The sequence below is a fragment of the Antechinus flavipes genome, chromosome 6 (assembly GCF_016432865.1).
Source record: "Antechinus flavipes isolate AdamAnt ecotype Samford, QLD, Australia chromosome 6, AdamAnt_v2, whole genome shotgun sequence".
Taxonomy (NCBI): Eukaryota; Metazoa; Chordata; class Mammalia; order Dasyuromorphia; family Dasyuridae; genus Antechinus; species Antechinus flavipes.
Genome location: NC_067403.1, coordinates 107184059 through 107204718, shown reverse-complemented (window position 1 = coordinate 107204718; position 20660 = coordinate 107184059). Strand labels below are relative to the sequence as shown.

Below are 20660 nucleotides of genomic sequence, written 5' to 3'. Positions count from 1 at the left end.
TCTGAAAGATTATCTTGTAAAATTATAATGATCAATCAAAAACATGTCTGTAAATCAAAGAGATTAAAGATAAAGGCAAAGGACCTATATAAAAAAATTATTTTTAGCAATATTTTTTAGTATAGAATTGAAAAATAATTGATAATTGGAAAATAAGTTGAAGGGTATCCAACATTTGGGACTGAACAAATTACTGGATTTAATTGCTCCAGGAGGAATGATAAAAGAGGGAAATTCAGAGAAACACAGGAAGACTTACATGTGAGATGGTATAGAGTCAAATGAAAAGGCCTAGGACAACAATTATACAGTGACTACAATATTGTAAAGAGGATCTCTTTGACAGACTTAAGAATTCTGATGAAGCTGGAAACAATCATGTCTCCAGAGAAGTCCTAAGATGAAGCATGTTACTCACATCCTGAAAGAGAGTTTCAAAATGAGTTGTACATTTTTGGATGGGGTCAGTGAGTGAATTTGTTTAGCTTCATCATACTTTTATGCCACAAGGGAGAATTTTTGTTTTGTTTTGTTTTGTTTCAGTTGAAGGGGATTTAGAGGAGGAAAGGGAGCAATTAATTGAGGGTGATGTCAAAAAAAAAAAAGAAAAGAGAGAAAATGGGGTCATTAGAGACTTAAAAAATTACAGAATTTGGAAGAAAATGTAAACAATCAGGTCAGCTTTAAAATTAATATTAAATTTGTTACATACTATTTTTTGAAAATGCAAACTGCTTATAGTAGAGATTAATGGCTGTATATGTAGTATACTTTCTATTCCTAACATGGAAATGTTCACATTAGTTGGTATTTTCAAATATAGAATCATAAAAATAAAAGTATTGAAATAATTATAACCAAATATAAAATAATTAAAATAAATATAAGAAGAGAAGAAAAATACATCTTCATTCCTTATTTGTTGATGTGAGGGACTATTGGGATGGGATGCTGCCTATTCTTTCTATTTAGGCCAAATTTAGGCCAATTTAGGCCAATTTAAGGACAATGAATGTAAATTATTTTCCAAACCTTAAAGCTCCAAATAAATCCCAATTATTATTGTTATTGTTGTTATTGTTATCCTATAGTCACCAAGTTTTCAATCTGGTGATAACAATTACCTGAGGCCTCTACTGTACTCTTTCTTAGCTCAGATAGAAGTGTGCTGATAAATGTTTAATAATTATCTCTCCAAAAAATATGCACACACATCATCTTTAAGTTTAATTTATATTAATATTTTCTAATATTAATTCTTAAGATCAAAACTTTTTCAACTGTGAGTTGTGACCTTACATGGGGTTGGATAACAATGTGGGTGTTTTGAAAAATTTGGCAACAGTAAAAAGTATCAAATATTTCACCAAGACTTAATTCTTTATGTAAAAATATACAAGCACATCCATTTCTTTAGATCTTGTATTTAATAAAATGGCAAAATTTATATATATATATATACACCAAAAATTGCTTTAAATAAATTTCCTTATGATTGATTATTAGCAAATGTTTGATTTGAATACTCATTTTATATACCTATATACCTGGGGCAATGTAAAAATTTCTTGGGTCACCCAAGAACTTTAAATGGGATCAAGTTTAAGTGGGAAAAGTTTAAGAAGTCTAGATAAACACAGCACAATAAATCAAGTCCAGATTTGTAGCAAGTATGACTTCTGAATTGTAAATGTGGTATAAATATTTACATCAAAAATTTATTCTGATTTTTAATAAAATAAAAAAAGAAAAAACAAGGAAAAAATTAACAACCAGCTTTCATAAGCCTGTTAGAATTAGCTCAAACATAGCCCTGGTTCTATTAGAGAGTCTATTAAGAAAAGACTGCAGTATAAAAAATAAAAAGATATTAATAAAACATTAAAAAAAAGAAAATATATGAGCAGAAATGGCATGGTATACTGTGAACTTAAAGGACTGTTGAATAAAGTGATTTGACTAAATTTGCATTCTTAGGCACCTTATGTTATGAACTCCAGAATCCAAGGACTTGTAGGGAATGACTATTTTTACTCTTACACTAAGAACCTGTTTCAGGGATGGGAAGAGGAAGAGACATTATTCACTAAATTCAATGTCTAAATCCTATAATGAGACTTTAGTATCCTGCATCTATTAAAGGGTAGTACTCTTTACACTTAAGATCTTCCTTAGCAATGACTTAGAATCCTCCTTAGCAATGATCATTTGAGGATTTGAAAAGCTGAATTCCACAAAAGAACCATGACATTTATTAAAAGTTAGAAGAAGATTTAACAAAGGCTAGCTAGGAAATTTAAAATGATCATAAGAATATTGCTACTACTACTACTATTATTACTACTACCACTATTAATAATAATAATAATAAATGATATTACTATAGAGGTCTGAAGAGTGTTTTGAATATTTTATTTCCTTTGATACTCATAATAATCCTATGAGATAAATACTACTTATTCCCATTTTACAGATGAAGAAATTGAGGCTCAGAAAATTTAAATGACTTGAAATGGCATTAGAATTCACAATTCACACTGCATCATTATATAATGAAAATAGATTCTTTAGCAAGAGTCTTAAAACTATGAGAAAATTATTTCTTTCTTTAAAAAATAATAGCTTTTTATTTTTTGAAATATATGTAAAGATAGTTTTCAAAATCTACCCTTGCAAAATCTTCTGTTTCGAATTTTTCTCCCTCTTTCTCTCCCTCCCCCTTCCCTAGACAGCAAGTAATCTAACATAGATTACACATGTGCAATTCTTCTGTATATATTTCCACATATATCATGCTGCACAAGAAAAATCAGATCAAAAGGGAAAAATTGAGAAGAAAAAAAAACAAGCAAACAAAGAAGAAAGGTGAAAATACTATGTTGTGATTTACATACAGTTTCCATAGTCCTCTCTCTGGATGTGAATAGTTCGTGTCAATCACAAGTCCATTAGAACTGCCTTGAATCACCTCATTGTTGAAAAGAGCCAATTCCATCACAGTTGGTTATCACATAATCTTGCTGTTGCTGCTCCTGATTCTATTCACTTCACTTAGCTTAAGTTCATGTAAGTCTTTCCAGGCTTTTCTGAAATCAGCTTGCTCATCATTTCTTACAGAACAATACTACCCATTACAATACAATTTATAGAACATAATACTCCATTCTTATAGAACAATATTCTCCAACTGATAGATATCCATTTAGTTTCACTTCCTTGCCACTACAAAAGGGCTGCTACAAACTTTTTTGCATATGTGGATTCCTTTCCTGTTTTTATGATATCTTTGGGATACGGACCCAGTAGAGACAGTTTAGTTTAGTTTAGTAAACTACAGTTTAGTAGCCCTTTGGACATAGTTCAAAATTGCTCTCCAAAAGGCTTGGATCCATTCACAACTCCACCGACAATGTATTAGTGTCCCAGTTTTCCCACTTCCCTCCAACATTTATCATTATCCTTTCCTGTCATCTTAGCCAATGTGAGAGGTATGAGGTGGTACTTCAGAATTGTCCCGATTTGTATCTCTCTAATCAACAGTGATTTCACATGACTAGAAAGCGCTTTAATTTCTTCAAGACAATTATTTCTTAAAGAAGGATTGCAATGCATTACTAGTCCTAAATCTATTTAAGCCTAAATTAATGTGTATACCCTTGCTAGGGGTAGAAGGTAGGATAGGGAGAAAGGTAGAGGGGGAGAAAGAGAGAAAGAGAAAGAGAGAGACAGAGACACAGAGACGTAGATAGAGACACAGACACAGATACAGACAGAAAGACACAGAGATAGAGAGACACACACAGATTGCTAATTACTCTTCTTCCCAACACAATAGTCATTAGATTATAAAATCATAAGATTATATTTTAGAACAAGATTATATTTTAGGCAAGAAGGGGCCTCAGAGGCAATTTAATGGAATTCCCTGATTTTACAGGTAAGAATTTAGAACCTTGAAAAAGGTCACACAAGAGGAAAGTGAAAGAGTTAGCATTCAAATCCAGGTCCTCCGCCTCCAAACCCAGCATGTTTCCCATTTTACAGTGAGCCCTTTGAAGGGAAGTTTCCTATCTACCACTTCCTAAAAAGATGGTGAGAAGCCAAACTGCTCTTCACTATTCCATTTCCTTAAAAAGAAAGGAAACCAAAAGCAGACTTAAGAAGCCTCTTCTCTCTCACCTGCCAGGCAGAATCAAGTAAGGACAAAAGTATATTTCCTTAGAATCCCTGAGTCTTCAAGTCTGGCTACTGCTTTCATTAAAGTTAGGTCCTATGCTAGAATCTCGTTCTACTATCTTTACAATTTAAGACAGTTCAAAGATCTGCCCAATCTGAAGGTCAGTGGAAATGGTCTTCCTTTTCCAGGAAAGGAGATAATTTTAAATCAAGGTGATTCCCCCCAATCTTGTCAACATGACCAATTTGGTGTCTAATTTCCAGAAACCTCTTGTTCTTATTTGAAGATAAATGAGATGAGGAGAATAATAATTAAGGTGAAACAAGAAAAGTTTTTCTGTAGGGTACCTAAATTTTAAATACAATACTGTCATAGATTGTTCTTCCTCTTCCCTACTCCCCACAGAATCACAAACCAAGTATGATCAGGGACAACAGTTTATCCCTCCAGGTGTGGCATCCTTGTCCAATCCTGCCCCGTGAGTCCCCAGCACAGTTTTATAGAGCATATAAAGCTTTGTCCCAGGTTGTATTTCCATTTCTGGCTAGTATGCTTGAGATCCATTCCCTGACTCCTTCTTGTCCCAAGGACATTTTTTGGAGAAAGGTCAATTATCTTGTTCCCCTTTCTAAACAGCTAAGCAGGATTTGGGAATCAGTGGAAAACGTGCAATATTGTCAAAGATGGCTGAGCAGGCTGATTCTAACATTGTATCTATGCATATAAATACATTCAAATGTTAAATAAACATAAATGAAATCAGAAATCTTTGGAAGGACTGATTAATTACATAATCACCAAACATTTATTTACCATTTAAAATGTGCAAGGCACTGTGTTAGGTATTGGGAATACAAAGACAAATATGAAATATTCTTAGTCATGCTTCCATTTTGTTGAGTAAATAATATATGCACAAATAATAATTCACTATATACATACATTGTTGTTCAATCATTTTAGTCATGAATAACTCTTCATAAGCTCATTTGAGATTTTTTTTGATAAAGATGATATAGTGGTTTGCCATTTCCTTCTTCAGCTCATTTTACAAATGAGGAAACTGAGGCAGATAAAAGCATGAGGAAAGCCCTCTTATAGCCTCAGGGTTTGGATTGAGAGTTGCAGGAAATTAATTTTTGTGTATTTAAAGAAGTGGAAGTGAAGAGAGAATGAAATAACTAGAAAATAAGAGGTGGATACTTCTATGTGAGGAATATAGCAAGAAGACAATTTGGCTAGACCAAAGAGCACTTGTTCTGAAAGAAAAAATCCTATTCAATTATTCCTAATTCTATTCTTTCCTCTTTTAAAGGAGATGCTCTCTAGCATCCAAGTATGAAGGAGGTTGAATCCTTCAGATTTCTATCATGAAAGCTCTCTTTTATTTTATCAATGATAAGCAGAACATTCAATATAGGGGCAAAGTAAAGCTTATTATTGATGCTCCAAGTACACAAGCTCTTTTTGAGTCCCTACTTCTAGTGAAGATAGGAGTAGGAAATTTCAAAGCCATTGCATGGTAAACAAATTAATTGAATAACAGCATTTTTAGCATGCTGTAGGGAAAAATCACATTGGTCTTGCACTCAAAGTTATTATTTAGTTATTTTTCTTCATGTATGATTCTTCCTGTACGTATCACTTAGCCTCCCTGCATTTCCCCCTTATATCCATATAATGGATATAGTCATATTTTACATATGAGCTTCATAGTGCTTTTGTCAAGTGAATATATTATAAACTTAGAAGCAAAGTGAAAATTCAAGTTATTTTTAATAATCATAGTAATAGAGATAACGCTGGGTAATCTTTTCATCATAATTATCAATGACATTAATTAAGCATGTGTAAGAAGAGAGCACAATATTGACAATAAAATACCAAGGTTTTTTTCCTTCCTCACTCATAAGATATTTTCTAGCAATGATCATACTTAGGTTATTAAAAAGCAAACACAAAACCAATAACATAAAGTTAGTCAGAGGATATCATTCTAATAGGATTCTATGATAAAACCTTTTCCAACTCAGCCAAGTATTAGTTGGATGGCAATGATAACCATCCAAAGCATCTACAATGATACAATGATATGTTTGAATATGAGAACAAAGATGCACAAACATTCAAATAAGATTTCAAAAGGTAGACAGGTTTACCTCATTTTTTTGCACTGCACACACATTGCATTTCTTATAAATTTAAAGTTTGTAGACAGTATCAAGCAAGTCTATTGGTACCATTTTCCCAACAGCATGTACTCACATCATGTGTCTGTTTAATATTTTGATAATATCCAGCTTTTTAAACTGTGATTCACGATCTTATATGGGGTCTTGTAATTTACTGTGGGGGTCATGAAATTTTGATTTATTATCAGTAAATGTTTGATTTGTATGCCTATTTTATATACCTATATATAACTGGGGTTATATAACAATTTCTTGGGGGGAAAGGGATTGGGAGTGGAAAAAGGTTAAGAAGTCCTGGTATAGTGTAAACACAGATTTTATATGTACTAAGAAGTAAAAAAAAAAAATTTCACATGACTTAATATATTATATTTGCTCTATTAAAGTGATCCAGAGCCAAATACACAACATGTGTGGAGATATGCCTGCTGTGCTGCCTTCAACAAGTTTCCAGTCTGAAATTTAATTAAGGGATAAAATATGTACAAATTGTTAGATTTCACTCAATTTTTTAACAAATAATTTAGAGAACTAAACTTGTATTAACTGTTTGGAGTGAAGCAACACCAATTTGAAGAAAAAAGTTGGAGGCAAGGGCTTTTGACTTGCTCTTATCTCAATCCTGGGTTCTAGCTTAAAACTGGATGAAAATTAAACATTTTTCAGAAGGCAACACTTTTGCCCACTTTAGATGTTAAAAGACTTGAGGAGATACCTGAAAAGGTAGACAGAGGAAGAAAGCTAGAATTTTACAAGGAATCCTGGAGAAATGGAGTAATTTATGATGGAAAAGTTCTTCCAATCCTCAACACTTTCTGTACAACCAAAACATATTTTTGTTTTTCTGAAAAGGAAATATATTGATGAAGGCAAATAAGTCATTTCCCCCTTCCCTAGGGTCTCAGTTTCCTCATTTGTAAAAGTAAGATGAGGCAGATAATGTCTAGGATCTTCTCCACCTCCATAATATGTAATCCTATAAGGAAGTAGAGAAAAAGAACAAAGAAAACCCAGCCTGGCAATGTTAATAACTCATTTTATATGTCTTTAAGGTTTAATAAATGCATTCCTCAAAGCAACTCTGTGAGATAAGCAGTGTAATTGTTATCATTCTCATTTCAAGATGAGGAAAACTAAACATTTTAATTTGTCATATTGGATCATATAGGAATCAGAAAGGGATAGATCTATGAGGACAATTAAGTGATACAGTAGATAGAGTACCAGGGCGGAAGTGAGGAAAATTCATCTTCCTAAATTCAAATCTAGCCTCAGATATTTACTAGTTGTATGACCCTGGGCAAGTCACTTAATCCTCTTTACCTTGGTTTCCCCATTTGTAAAATGAACTGGAGAAGGAAGTGGCCACCTCAGTATTTGCCCAAAGAACATTAAATGGGGTCACAAAAAGTCAAACGTTACTAAACAATAATAAAAAAGGGACAGAACTAGGACTCCAGGCCAGGTCCTCTCATTTAAAATCCAGAGCTCATCACCCTGTCTTAGGGCTATAGTTACCTTTTTGCTATAATGCACTTATAATATCAGAAAAACTGTTACTGTGAAATAAATGAGTTATTCTTTGCCGATATTTGAGAAGAAGCAATTTTATTTGAGAGACCATGAATAGAAACTTCTCCATTTCTATCTAAAATTTAACATCTTACCCAAATTCATAAGAGACATTGGTCATGGCAACTCATGAACACTAATAAGGGCTGAGATTTGCATTAGTAGAGAGGGTAGCTACATCAATGCAATCACAGATGCTTGGAAGAATTGGAATGAGCAACATGGGAATAAACATCTCATTTTTGCTTTAAGAAATTTATGCATCCTTTGGAAGGTGATGTGAAAAGAACTCAGAATTTGAAGTCAAAGGGCAAGGGTTTGAAATGCAAGTTCTTGTTACACTGTGGAAGTCACTTAAAGTCCTCTAGGCTTTAGTTCCATTGTAAAATAGACTAGATATTTTCAGAATTCCTTTCCAGGTTAAGGTCCTATAATCACTTAAATCTGCATTACTTTTGAAAACATTGGTCTGCTGTACTGACAGATAGGATATTTTAATATCCTAATGGATAATGGGGGAAAATTTTTCTTCTAAGTTCATATAATTTGTGCAGCTCAAACTAGAATGAACCAATGAACATATTAAAAGGCTTTACTTTAATTGTTTTATTCTGAATCTAATAACAAAAAAGGTAATAATATCCCTATACAAAGTAGAACAGAAAGGGAAAGTTGAAAGTTGCAGATGCAGGTAAAATCTATACCACAGATAGCCTGATTTCTAAGTATTCAATTAATTCAGCATTTTCCCCTAATCCATTCTATTCACTTGTATTTCTTATTAATCTCTTCCTTCTAGTCATTAAAACAAACCAAACCAAAAGAATAAACTTCAATCATTCTATTTTCTTACTTTTTTCCATTTTAGTAATTTTATTACAAGCCCTCCTTTTCCCCTAACACTTTCTCAATTCTTTCTTGAACCTGAAAGGAAGAAAAACAGCAACAACATCCAAACCCTTGTATTAAATATGCATAGACAGGCAAAACAAATCACATTGGTCATATCTTGTATTGTATCCTGAGTAAATGGTCTCACTGTCTGAAGGTGGGTAACACATTTCTTCACTGATCCTCTAAAATAATGATTCACCAAACTTTTTTTAAGCATCTCCAACAAGGTAGGTGATACAGTGGATAGAGTATCAGACCTTAGATAAAAAAAAATCATCTCTCTGAGTTCAAATTTGGCTGTATGACTGAGCAAGTCACTTAACCCAGTTTTCCTCAGCTTCTTCATTTGTTAAAAAAATGAGCTAGAAAAGGAAATGGTAAACCCCTCTATTATCTTTGCCAAGAAAACTTCAAGCAGGGTAATAGAGAGTCAAACAAATGAACAGTAACAACAAACAGGTTCAAAGATAGGAATTTAATATCAGTAGATTTTCTCTAATTTATCACATTATTTATACATTATATATTACACACACACACACACACACACACACTTTTATATATAAACAAATACAAATACACTTCTATACATACATCTATATCTATAGATACAGACACATACACATACATACAATAATATTCCATAACATTCACATATCATAATTTATTCAACCATTCTCCAACTGATGGGCATGCAAGTTTCCAGTTCCTTGCCACTAGAAAAAAAAGACTGCTACAAACATATTTGCACATGTGGGTCCTTTACCCTTTTTATGATCTCTTTGGAATTCAGACCCAGTAGAGACACTGCTTGATCAAAGGATATGCATTGGTTTACAGCCTTTTGGGCATAGTTCTAAATTGATCTCCAGAATGATTGGATACATTCACAACTCTACCAACAATGCATTATTTTCCCAGTTGTCCCACATTCCCTTCAACATTCATTATCTTTTCTTGTCATCTTAGGCAATCTGAGAGGTGTGAAATGTTATCTCTGAGTTCAGCCATAGTTTCAAAGACAGACAAGAGAAGGAATTCTGCATTTAGACCAAATAGAGCTAGTTCTAACACTTGCCTCTCTCATTTACTACCTCTTTGACTTCGACAAATCACTTAGTCTCTCTGAACTTTAGATTCTTCATAATTAAAATAAAGAGGTTGAACAAGATGGTTTCTGAGGTTCCTCCCTACTTCACTCTATGATTTTTTGTAAGTCTGACAAAGATATTTTGTGTTTTTGTTAAAATGTTCAGGCTATGAAACACTAGCATTTGACTGAATTAGAAAGAAAGCAATTGGTTAAAGTTAGGTTAAGTAAAATAGAAACAAAGTTTGCCAACACATGTGTGCTGGAAAAGAAGCAAGAGAAAATTCACCCATCGCTTTAGGTGCATCTAGGATTTTTCTGCTTTTGGTGGCTCCATGTGGGAGGGAAAGTATGTGTAAATAAAGATCATTTCAGTTGAAGCTGGTCCCAGTGGCTAATGGAATTATGGGAAACTTATTTATTTATTTTTATTTGTCACAGCAGGTTACGCTCACAAAGTCCAGGTGTCACATGGCTTTAGAACTGAAATGCTGGTCCAGTAGGTCTATGGAAGTTAATCAGCTCAGGACTCCCACATTTGAGGGAAATGAAGAAAATGGATTTTATCTGATATGACTGGTCAAAGAATGAATTTGTTGTTTCCAAAATAAAGACATACAATTATCCTTTCCATATCCAGGGCTTAGGGACAAGATGTCCCCACAATCTATAAAATATTCATAAATTTTTTGGTACTCCCTTCATATGAGAAGTCTGATTTATTATGGTATTGGAAGATAAAATATATTGATATAATGCAATACCATATGTATTTTTATGTAATACTTTTTTTGAGTCCTCCACTGGCCTTTGTACATCATCTGCAGCTTCTGCAAACTCCCCCAAAATCCCATTTAATTACTTATGTTGACTCATGATATATTGAAACCAATGGAATAAGTTATGATGATAAATTATGAAGGGATAATTGTACTTAAGACAACAAATTTAAGGTACTAGTGGTTTGTTGTCACAATTGTTCCATTCTGTGGTGACAGAGATAGGAAGATAAGAAGAGTGGGGAATGATGGTTTCCTTCATAATACATTTAATGGCCTAAGACTTGGGACAAGGTCAGTATACTTTCTAGGTTTCTAAAGTGATCTCTTTCTCCTTAGCAAAAAGATTATATGCTTAGTGGTTTTATCTGATCTGATTGTAAATATATATTTTTATTACTGCCTCTGCCAATGTTATTAAGACAATACTATTTACTCATAGCTATCAATTCCAAATCCATCAACCATTTTAAAAAAATATCTAATTTCACTATTGCAAGTATTAATTTTTTATTGAGAGCTTTTTTAAAAAGGTAAACTAGAACTATCTATATTATGTTATATATTATGTCTCAGTTTATTTTCATTATTCATTATTTTCTTACTTTTCTTTCCAAAAGATATAGCTATGTTTGCTTTGGTATAAACACATTTTACAACATGAATTTCCTGGACATAAAAAAAAAATTGCTTTGGGGGACTTTACCAAATAAGTCTTTACTCAAAAATCTAATCTCTGATATTTTAATTTTTATATAGAATCTCTGAATTTACTGGCACAATGAATATCCTTCAAGGAAGCTGTCACTACCAATACAGGTAGTGACTTACTCTATAACTCACAGTTCTTCCTACTGCTAGAAGAGGTAGAAGACAGAGAATGTCAAGTGCCTTGCCCGGGATCATATTGGCAAGATGTGTTTGAGTAGGAACTTGAAGCCATTATTATTCTTTATCTGCTTCTTAAGGCAGAGAAAAGTTTAATTAATTCTCATTATGCCCCCAAATATGTCTCATATGTTCTTATTCTCATTTTCCAAAGAAACTAAGACAAAGACAAAGAGAGAGGCTAAATAATCTGTTCAGAGTTACAAAGCTATCAAGTACCTGAAATGAGTTTGAATTCTATAATGATCTTTACGTGTGTGTGTATGTATATATGTATACATATATATAAATATATATATGTATATGAAACTAATTTGGATCTAAATAATATCTAAGCTCAAGTTGTTTTTTACACACAGTCCAGTTTTCTTCACATTATACCTGATTTTCAGTGTTTTGCCTTTTTTTTTAAGCTGTCAGTTTGTGATACATTCCAGTTTTCAGAGTCTTTCATGGACTCTGCTGAGATGTATATAAATGCATGTATCAAATTGACCCATCTGGATAACAGAAAATTCCCAGACAAGCCGTTTTTGGTTGAGCCACTTGCGTGGTCTGCTGTAATATTGTATTCTGTTCTGTTTTATATTTTGATGTGACATTTCTATTCTACTTCCTGTACATCAACAAGGATTCAGAATTCGCTATTCAGATTATCCCTTAGGGTGTGTCTACACTCACTTGTCACTGGTACATCCAAAATGCAATGATTGAAAACAGTTAAAATTTTTGCCCAGGTTTCAGTCCCAGGGTTAGCTAATTGGTCACAATATATGTTGCTTTTTTAAAAAAGGGAAAAAAAATGGTTTTGTCCATGTTTGTATAATGAAGTACCATGTTTCAAAATAAATCACTGTAGAATGGAGAAAAGTGTGAAAAAATAAGCTTTTCTATAAGGCAATTTAAAATCATCAGACAGATTTCTTTTTAATGATTCCAAAAGTGGTTCATTCAGTGGCATTAAATGATAGTAAGACAATGGGAAACACCAAACTCTATGACAATTTAGTTACCTGAGAGGTGAAAACATTCATTAATTTAGTTCTTCACCAGAAGGCTAGCAAATTAGGATTTTATTTTGCTAGATAAAATTATTTTTCTTATATTGTTCTATTGTTCATTATACCATTAGAATCTTAGTACATAGTCATGTTTATTGTGCATATTCTTTCAATACAAAATGTTATGCAGTTCTCAAAACAATTCATTTTGCCAAGATTTGATCACTTAATGGGCAAGTTTATTCTAGTCATCCTTCTGGAAACACTATAGTTTATTTCTAATAATGATGGCTCTGTAATTAAAGGGAAATTTTGGGTTTTTTGTAGTTACATATTTAAATATGGCATATGGGTTCAGGAGAAGTAACTTCAGTTTGTACACTGTACTCAGACTGAGAGTAGGCATATCTGAATAGGTATAAGGAATTCTTTCATGTAATAATTCTCTATGCCAATGAAATTATAGTTTCAGTATCTATCCCTATTTATTTTTTAAATGTATCTTAGATATCCTGTTATGAATGAAGCACTTTATTTGAGGTATGTGAACTTGTTTTTGAAGCTATTTTGATAATTGTATGTCAACATAATTGGATTTCTTCATAATTCTATATATTACATGTACCGAAAACATTACTCTGAAAAGTGGTCCATAAACTTCCCAAGTTGTCAAAGAGATCTAGGACACAAAAAGTGTTTTAAAAACTACTCCAATGCAAATCACACCTCTTTTTATATATAAAGAAACCAAAGCTCAGAGAGATTGTGCCTTAAATTTGGAGGGTGTTGGAAGGAGAATATAATTTCATTTAGTTTACTTTTATTTAAATTGTATAGATTACCAAGCACTGTTAGGAAAGTCATAACCTCACTCCTCACCCTGCGGGAGGGGAGAGGGAGAGAGAGAGAAAAAGAGAGAGAGAGAGAGAGAGAGAGAGAGAGAGAGAGAGAGAGAGAGAGAAAGTGTGTGTGTGTGCTGGACTCACCTAGGCTAATGTCTGTCATTTTAGAGATCAGAAAGCTGAAGCTTTGAGAAATTAACTGATTTGTCCAAGATCAAACATAGAAGTAATTGGGAGGCTTGAAACCAGAATCTAGGACTATGAACTCCAGATCCTGTTCTTCCTTCTTACTGAGTTATTTGGACTAATGAGAACTTACTTCCTTGGGATCAGGACTTTTTGTTTGCTTCCTTTATACTACATACACTTTAAATCAAAATGAACTAGAATTAATTTGTTTTTTAAAAATATTACCTTGCTGCTTTCAATGAAATTGGAGAATACCCTGGGAGTGTTACAGAACCAGAGTTGGAATTCACGCTCTACACCATGAACTCCTTGCTTCAAGCCTTTTGCAGATGTAGTTGAAAATCACATTGGCCCTTTTCACTTTCTGAACTCATTTGTCATTTTCCTGGCAAGTGAAATTAGCCAATGGATATTGACTGATGAATGGGAGTTATAGTAAAGACTTCTCTTTGAAGCCCCAGGCATTTGTTTCCAAATAAACCAAATGAGTTAGTGAGTACTCCTGTAATTTATGTTTTTTCATTTATATGACTTATTTCCATGATGATGTGGAGATTAGTCCATTTTACAAAAGACAAGAGAAACTGGATTTAAAGAGCATTAAGGCTTGCAAAAAGCCTACCCAAACCAGGTAATTCAGAGTTATGGTGACAGACAGCCTGTGACTCATTCTTTATTGGAGACAAAGAAAAAAAGATTTCACTTAAGACTGGGATTTTTTATGTTTAAAAATGTCTTTAAAAGTATAGTTTAATAAATGTTTTCTCTTCTCTTCCTTTCCCTTCCCTTGCCTTCCCTTTCTTTTCTTTCTTGTCTTTTTTCTTCTTCTTTTTTTTTTTTCCAAATTAGTCCTGTCAAATGATTAGCTCCACTGGTAGTACAGTGCACAAACTGAAAAACTCCTTGTATTTGCAGTTGGAGTCTAGCCTATGTAAGGATTACAGTCTAGAGGCCACAGTGATGTCATGATGAGATTGAGGAGGATGCATTTTGGCAAGATTGAAACCGATGCCAAATTCATGACGCCCAAATTTATGATTGAACTCAAGACTTCCTACAAATTCATGACTACCTAATTTATGATTGAGCACAGGGCTTCCCAGCTTATAGTTTTAAGCTCATGCACTAATAAATAAAGTTTCCTGGACCTCAAAGTACATCCAGTGGCCTACAATTTGTGGTCCCTACTTCACTTTAAATACTTCACCCAGAAACAAACCAATGCAAGGATGGCATGATTTAGATATGGAAAGGTGAAGGAATATGCAATCTTGTCAAAAATAATTAAAAACACCAATACTCATAAAATTACAAAAATCAGATCTGGAAAAGACTCATCATATCTTTTGGATTAGTTGGAGTTGTCCTGACAGTTTTTTAAAATTTATGTTTTTAGTCCTGTTCTCTTTTGGTAGTAAGTCTCAAGGGATAGTGCTGAGAATGCCCCTTCCCCTCCCCCCTTGAAAGACTGTTCCAAAATCCAATTCAGATTTTCCTTGACCTTTAGCATAAGTTTACCTTTTCTGATTTTTATCTTAAGACTCCTAGTCACAGGCTGACATTATGCCAAACATCTGGATGCAAATGGAAATATGCAATCATTTGATCTTTTGTTTAGGTAATGTCAACTATATTTAGCCTGGCATTCAAGGCCCTCTACAATCTCATCTCACTTCACCTGAACAACCTTTTTGCTCTCTACTCTGAAAAGAGTCCTATGAGTCCTAAAGCACTTATCACAGACAGCTTTCATTATAATCTCCCACACATGTCTTAAACCAGCCTCCTTGAAGATAGGGACACTTTCTTGCATACATTTGTATTTATATAATGGTTAAAATTACTGAATGTGAATTTAGGGAGGAATCCTGGGAAACTTACTGAGAAAATCCCTGAGAAATTCTGAAAGTGGGAATTATGGTAGCTGGGACAAGACAGGACAGGACCAGATTGTGGATGAACACTGGGGAAGTCAACCAAAGATATGAAATAATGAGGACCCTGGATAATGGGTAGGGAGCAGAATGAGAGTAAGTAGAGAAAATAGAGTCAAAAGAGAGAAGGGAGGTTGGAGTGGAGGGAGTCTGCCTCTGAAAGGATCTCACAATCAAGTAAGAAAATAATAGCCAGACATTCAAACCAAAATCTATTATTGCAAAACTAGTCGTTTGGTTTGAAGACCATTATAAGTGAGTTCCCTCTTATCCTCTGCCTTATGACGACTGACTGAAGAAACGAGAGGTGTTTATTCTTGAAAAGAAAAGATTTAGGAGGAAGAGCAAAGTTATCTTCAAATATTTGAAGGTCTGTCCTGTAGAAGAGCAATTATGTTTTTTTCTATTTTTCCCTAGAAGGTAGAATTAGGAACATTAGGTGGAATTGCAAAGTAAAAAACTATTATTCTTGATGTCTGGAAGAACTAAGTACCTGACAATTGCAGCTATTCAAAGTTTGAGTGGCTCTTTTGAGAGGTAGTGAACCTTTAAGCAAATGATAGATGACTACTGGTAAAATATAATGTAGAGAAGAGTCTTCTTCAGGTATAGAAGGACCTAGATGGTCTTTGGGATTCCTTCTGAAATTCTGTGATTCTGTTGGAACAAAGATTACCTGGAGCTGGGTATGTGCTCTGGATTTGTAGAGATGGATAGAAGTAATGGCCCCTTTCTGTGGAGTATGAAAGGAACTAAGTGACCATTCAGAAGTTACTTTGTAATGTGTGTCCACTAACAAAGAGATTGGAGCATATGTCCTGGATAGCTCACATTTATATAGAAATTCTAGAACTCTGTGATTCTGTTTTGACTAAAGTTTGGGACACTAGAGCCAACATGCTATCTTTTATTTATTTTCCCATAACAAAGAAACCAGTATTGAAGAATGAAATAGATTTCAGATATGGTAAAATGCTATTTATATTTATAAACATTTATATTTTTATTTATATATACATATATTTATTTATAAAATACCATTGTAAATGGTATAAATGGCATAAACATATGTATATAAATGATGGCAAGTTTAATAAAGAGGATCTTTTCCCATTATATGCTGAAAGGATTCCCCTGTTTTAATGCTCTTCTTCTTTTCATCTCCCCTCAGAAAGCTCAATTTTTTAAAAATGGAAAAAGCAATATAAAATTTGGGGAAATCCCCTGAAAATAGTCATTCATTTATTGATTCTGAAACCATCAAAACATTTTTAGATTAAATAGGTTGTACCAATTTTTCAGAATTGAAACCTCACAGTTCAGCAGTTTGATTATTCATATAAATGAGTTAGAAGTTCTTCAAATAGAGATTTATTAAAAGAATAATAGCCTAGTATCATAGATAAAGATTTTGGATAGTTCTGTTAAAAATTTTATCATGTGGGCAGCTAGGTAGCATTGTGGATAGAGCACTAGCTCTGGTCAGTTGAAATCTGGTCTCAGACATTTAACACTGCCTACCTGTTTGCCCCCAGGCAAGTTACTCAACCCCAATTGCCTCAGGGAAAAAAAAATTGTCATGCAGAAACCCATTTCTAACACAACAGGATTAACATAGACAGGAATGTTTTATCCGGTATCCTATATAATTATGTCAAACAAGAAATAAATTTCTGCCAAACTTTGATTTCTTTTAAAAGATTATTAAATTTAATTTCAGATTTAGGGCCAGAATCAAAAATGGCCAAAAAAGGTAGTGGTTTGGCTGCTCCTGCTCTAGGCCTGAAATGCTTAAGTTAACATTTGCTAGTTCCTGTTAGGTCTATTAAACATCGCTAGTTTTCTTTTATTAGTTTTGTTAAGAAGTTTTTAAGTTTTACTAGTATTCTTTCTTATTTTATTGTTTAAGGTAGATTAGTTTAGGCTGTGGCCCAAGACATCAAATTATGATGCCACAGCATTTGGGATTTGTTCATTTTGGTTTGTCTTGATATCCATAGAAAGCAGTTCTGTCACAAAGACAAATACCGATTTTGAAGTTCATAGTACAATCAATTTACTTTCATGTGTCTGGATGTGGGTTCAAATGAACTGTCTAACTTTCATAAGAGTGTAGCCTTCTCTGAATTTTATTTCTTTCACATTTTCTACCTTATAAAATTAGCTCCCAACATATAAAATACTCTAAAATTCATTTTACAGAAAATAGCAAATTTTTGTTAGTTGGTTAGGAAAATGCACATTTTCTGTAAGCCTGCATAGTTGTATAATATATTCTGTTCTCCCATTTCATTCTCCTTTCTTAATTATACTGCAGATAAGCCTTTATCTTTATTCTTTCTTTTTTCTTTTTAGAATTTATCAATTCTAATGCAATATCTGATTAGATTCACATACCACCATTTGTTTCTGTCACTAATGTTCTTGGGTTTTGTCCTAGTAAGGAAATGAGCACATCAAAGGATGTGGACAAAATGATATCATGGCATGTCAGTAGAAATGGAAGTTCTTTGAAGGCTGGAACCATTTTTTGTGTTCCTGGGACTTTACACATGGTAGGTATTTAATAAGTACTTGCTGGATTGTATTTGATCAGAAAATTGTTTATAGATTTTGACTCAATGCCAAAAATGCTCCCCAACATACCCATTTACAAATTACATTCTATGAAAGCACAGTTTGTTATTGATTATTAGCAGAATGAAAAGAACTATGTTTTAACTTTGTATGCTACTATTATCAGCTGTGTGTTCTGGGTAAGTGTTTCAGTTTCTTCATATATAAAATGAGGTTGGACTCAATGACCACTTTTTCCAGTTCTAAAATCTGTGGTTAATCCATTACAGAATTCACCAGCTAGAATGCTGGTTTTGGATCCTGAAAGACCAGAATTCAAATCTTGCCTCAGACACCTAATTAGCTGGTGACTTAGAGTACGTTATTTAACCTTTTTCAGAATCAGTTTTCTCATCTGTAAAATGGGAATAATAATATTAATCTTCCCAGGGTTGTTAAGAGGACAAAAGATGAACACCACATCATGAGATGACATATATAAAGCACTTTGAAAATCTTAAAAGGTCTATGATCTATGCAATCACAGGTTTTCTTTGACAAGAATTTTGTTGTGACTCAAGTTTGTATTCTAGAATAATTGTCTCTAATTCTATTCCAATTCAGGTTTGCTTTCCTCACTGTATCACTTCATGTAAGTCTTCCTATTTCTCATTATAAGACATTCCATTTCAGAGACCAAAATTTGTCAGTCATAATCCTGGCACTTTTATGTGATCATGAATAATGCTGCTATGAACAGTGATGTAAAAATAAATCTCTTCTTGATGTCAATAACAATTTGAGGTCTTGCTATTAGACTTTTGATTCAGGGCATATTTCTAAACTTGTTTCTTTTTTAATTGCTTGTTCAATCCATCAATATTGCTTTTGTTGATATATGTTCAGAGGCATAGATTTTCTTCTAAGGATAGTTATAATTTTATTCCCTAAATTTTTACATTTTGTCTCATTACTATGATTTTAAGACATAATTATATTTTCTATAATTTGTTCTTTAACCATCTCTTTTACATTTTCCTTTCTAATTACAACTACCACTGCCTTATGATCTATAAGGGATATACTCAACATTTCCCTCTTTCCTCTCCCTTTCTTTAGGAGTAACCACATAATTTGATTTTTTATAAAGGAGTCCTACAATGTTGAAAAATATGTATACTACGTTATTTTATAATTCAATACCTAAGAAATGTCCATTATATCTAGTTTTTCCTCATAGCATTCTGTTTGTATCCTTAGGTGTTTTTTTTTTTATCTTTCTATTAATTTTACTAAAATTCCAAGAATGAAAGGTCAAAAATAGTATAAAGGAAAAAATGAAAGTACAAATGCAAACTAGTAAAATTCTACAAATCACTGATAATAAAAGAAGATCAAGACAAAAGAAAAGAACGAAAATGCACACAAAATATGTTAGCACTACTTTTTTGTTTTACTAAAGATTTGGAAATAGAGTAGGGGTCCATCAATTGGAGAACAACAGAACATATTATTTAATAGGAATAAATTCCTATTATTTAAATAGGAATTTTTAAATAATTCCATAAAAATGGAATATTATTGTGTCATAGACAGTGATAAAAGGGGACAAATTCAAAGGAAGTTGCGTTGTGAATCATTATAGAGTTAAGTGAAACTATGAGATTACAATATTGTAAAGGAAAATGGCTTTGAAACATTTTAGAACTCTTATCTGAATGACTGATTGTGCTTAAGACTGATTATTAAGCATGCTTCCCACCTCTTGGCAAAAAAGATTATGGATTAGAGGTTCAAAAGGAGGCATAAATTTTCAAATATGGCAAGCATGAGAATTTTTGTTTGACTTATTTGTTACAAAGAAGGTTTCCCACGTGGGAGGATGGGGAGATTGCTAAGTAGTAATAGTGATATAAAACAGGAAAAAAAAAGACTATCAATGGAACACTTAAAATACACACACACACACACAACACACACACACACACACACACACAAGAACAGAAGCATTTTTAGAAGGGGTCCCAAACAAGGAAATTTTTAAACTATCATATTAAACAACATTACAGAGGTAGCTAGGAGGCATATTATGGACCTGGAACAGGAAGTCATAAGTTAAAATCCATTCTCAGATATTTATTAATTATATGACACTGGACTTACCTCTGATCTGCTTCAATATTCTTCTCTCTCAAATGGGAGTAATAATAGTAGCTCCATTGAAGAGTTGTTCTGAGGATCAAATGAGACAATGTTTGTTAAGTATTTTGTAAACCTCAATACATTCTGTAAATATTAGCTATTATGTTATAATGTGCAGTCAACTAAAGTTTAAAAATATTATTTTCATTAGTAGTAGCTACATTCTTTCTTTGTTCCTTTGATGGATCTAAGCTCCCACTGATATTGGTATTCCCTTTAATTGTGTAGCTTATAATGCATACACATCTCTTTGTCCTGTTCAATTCTAGTACAAGTTTTCCCATAAATCCTGCACACAACATTCTGATGAGCTTTTCGCTAGATCTCTTGATATGCAAGTATCC

At 33.0% G+C, this 20660-nt stretch overlaps 1 long non-coding RNA gene across 1 annotated transcript in view; it reads right to left on the bottom strand.

Annotated features, from left to right (window-relative positions):
• The window catches only part of LOC127539740 (uncharacterized), a 66085-nt gene extending 45732 nt beyond the window's left edge, over positions 1–20353 (bottom strand). Inside the window, exon 1 of the long non-coding RNA XR_007948028.1 lies at positions 20278–20353. This is a non-coding gene — a long non-coding RNA (uncharacterized LOC127539740). The remainder of the gene's footprint in view (positions 1–20277) is intronic.
• Positions 20354–20660: the final 307 nt, after the last annotated feature.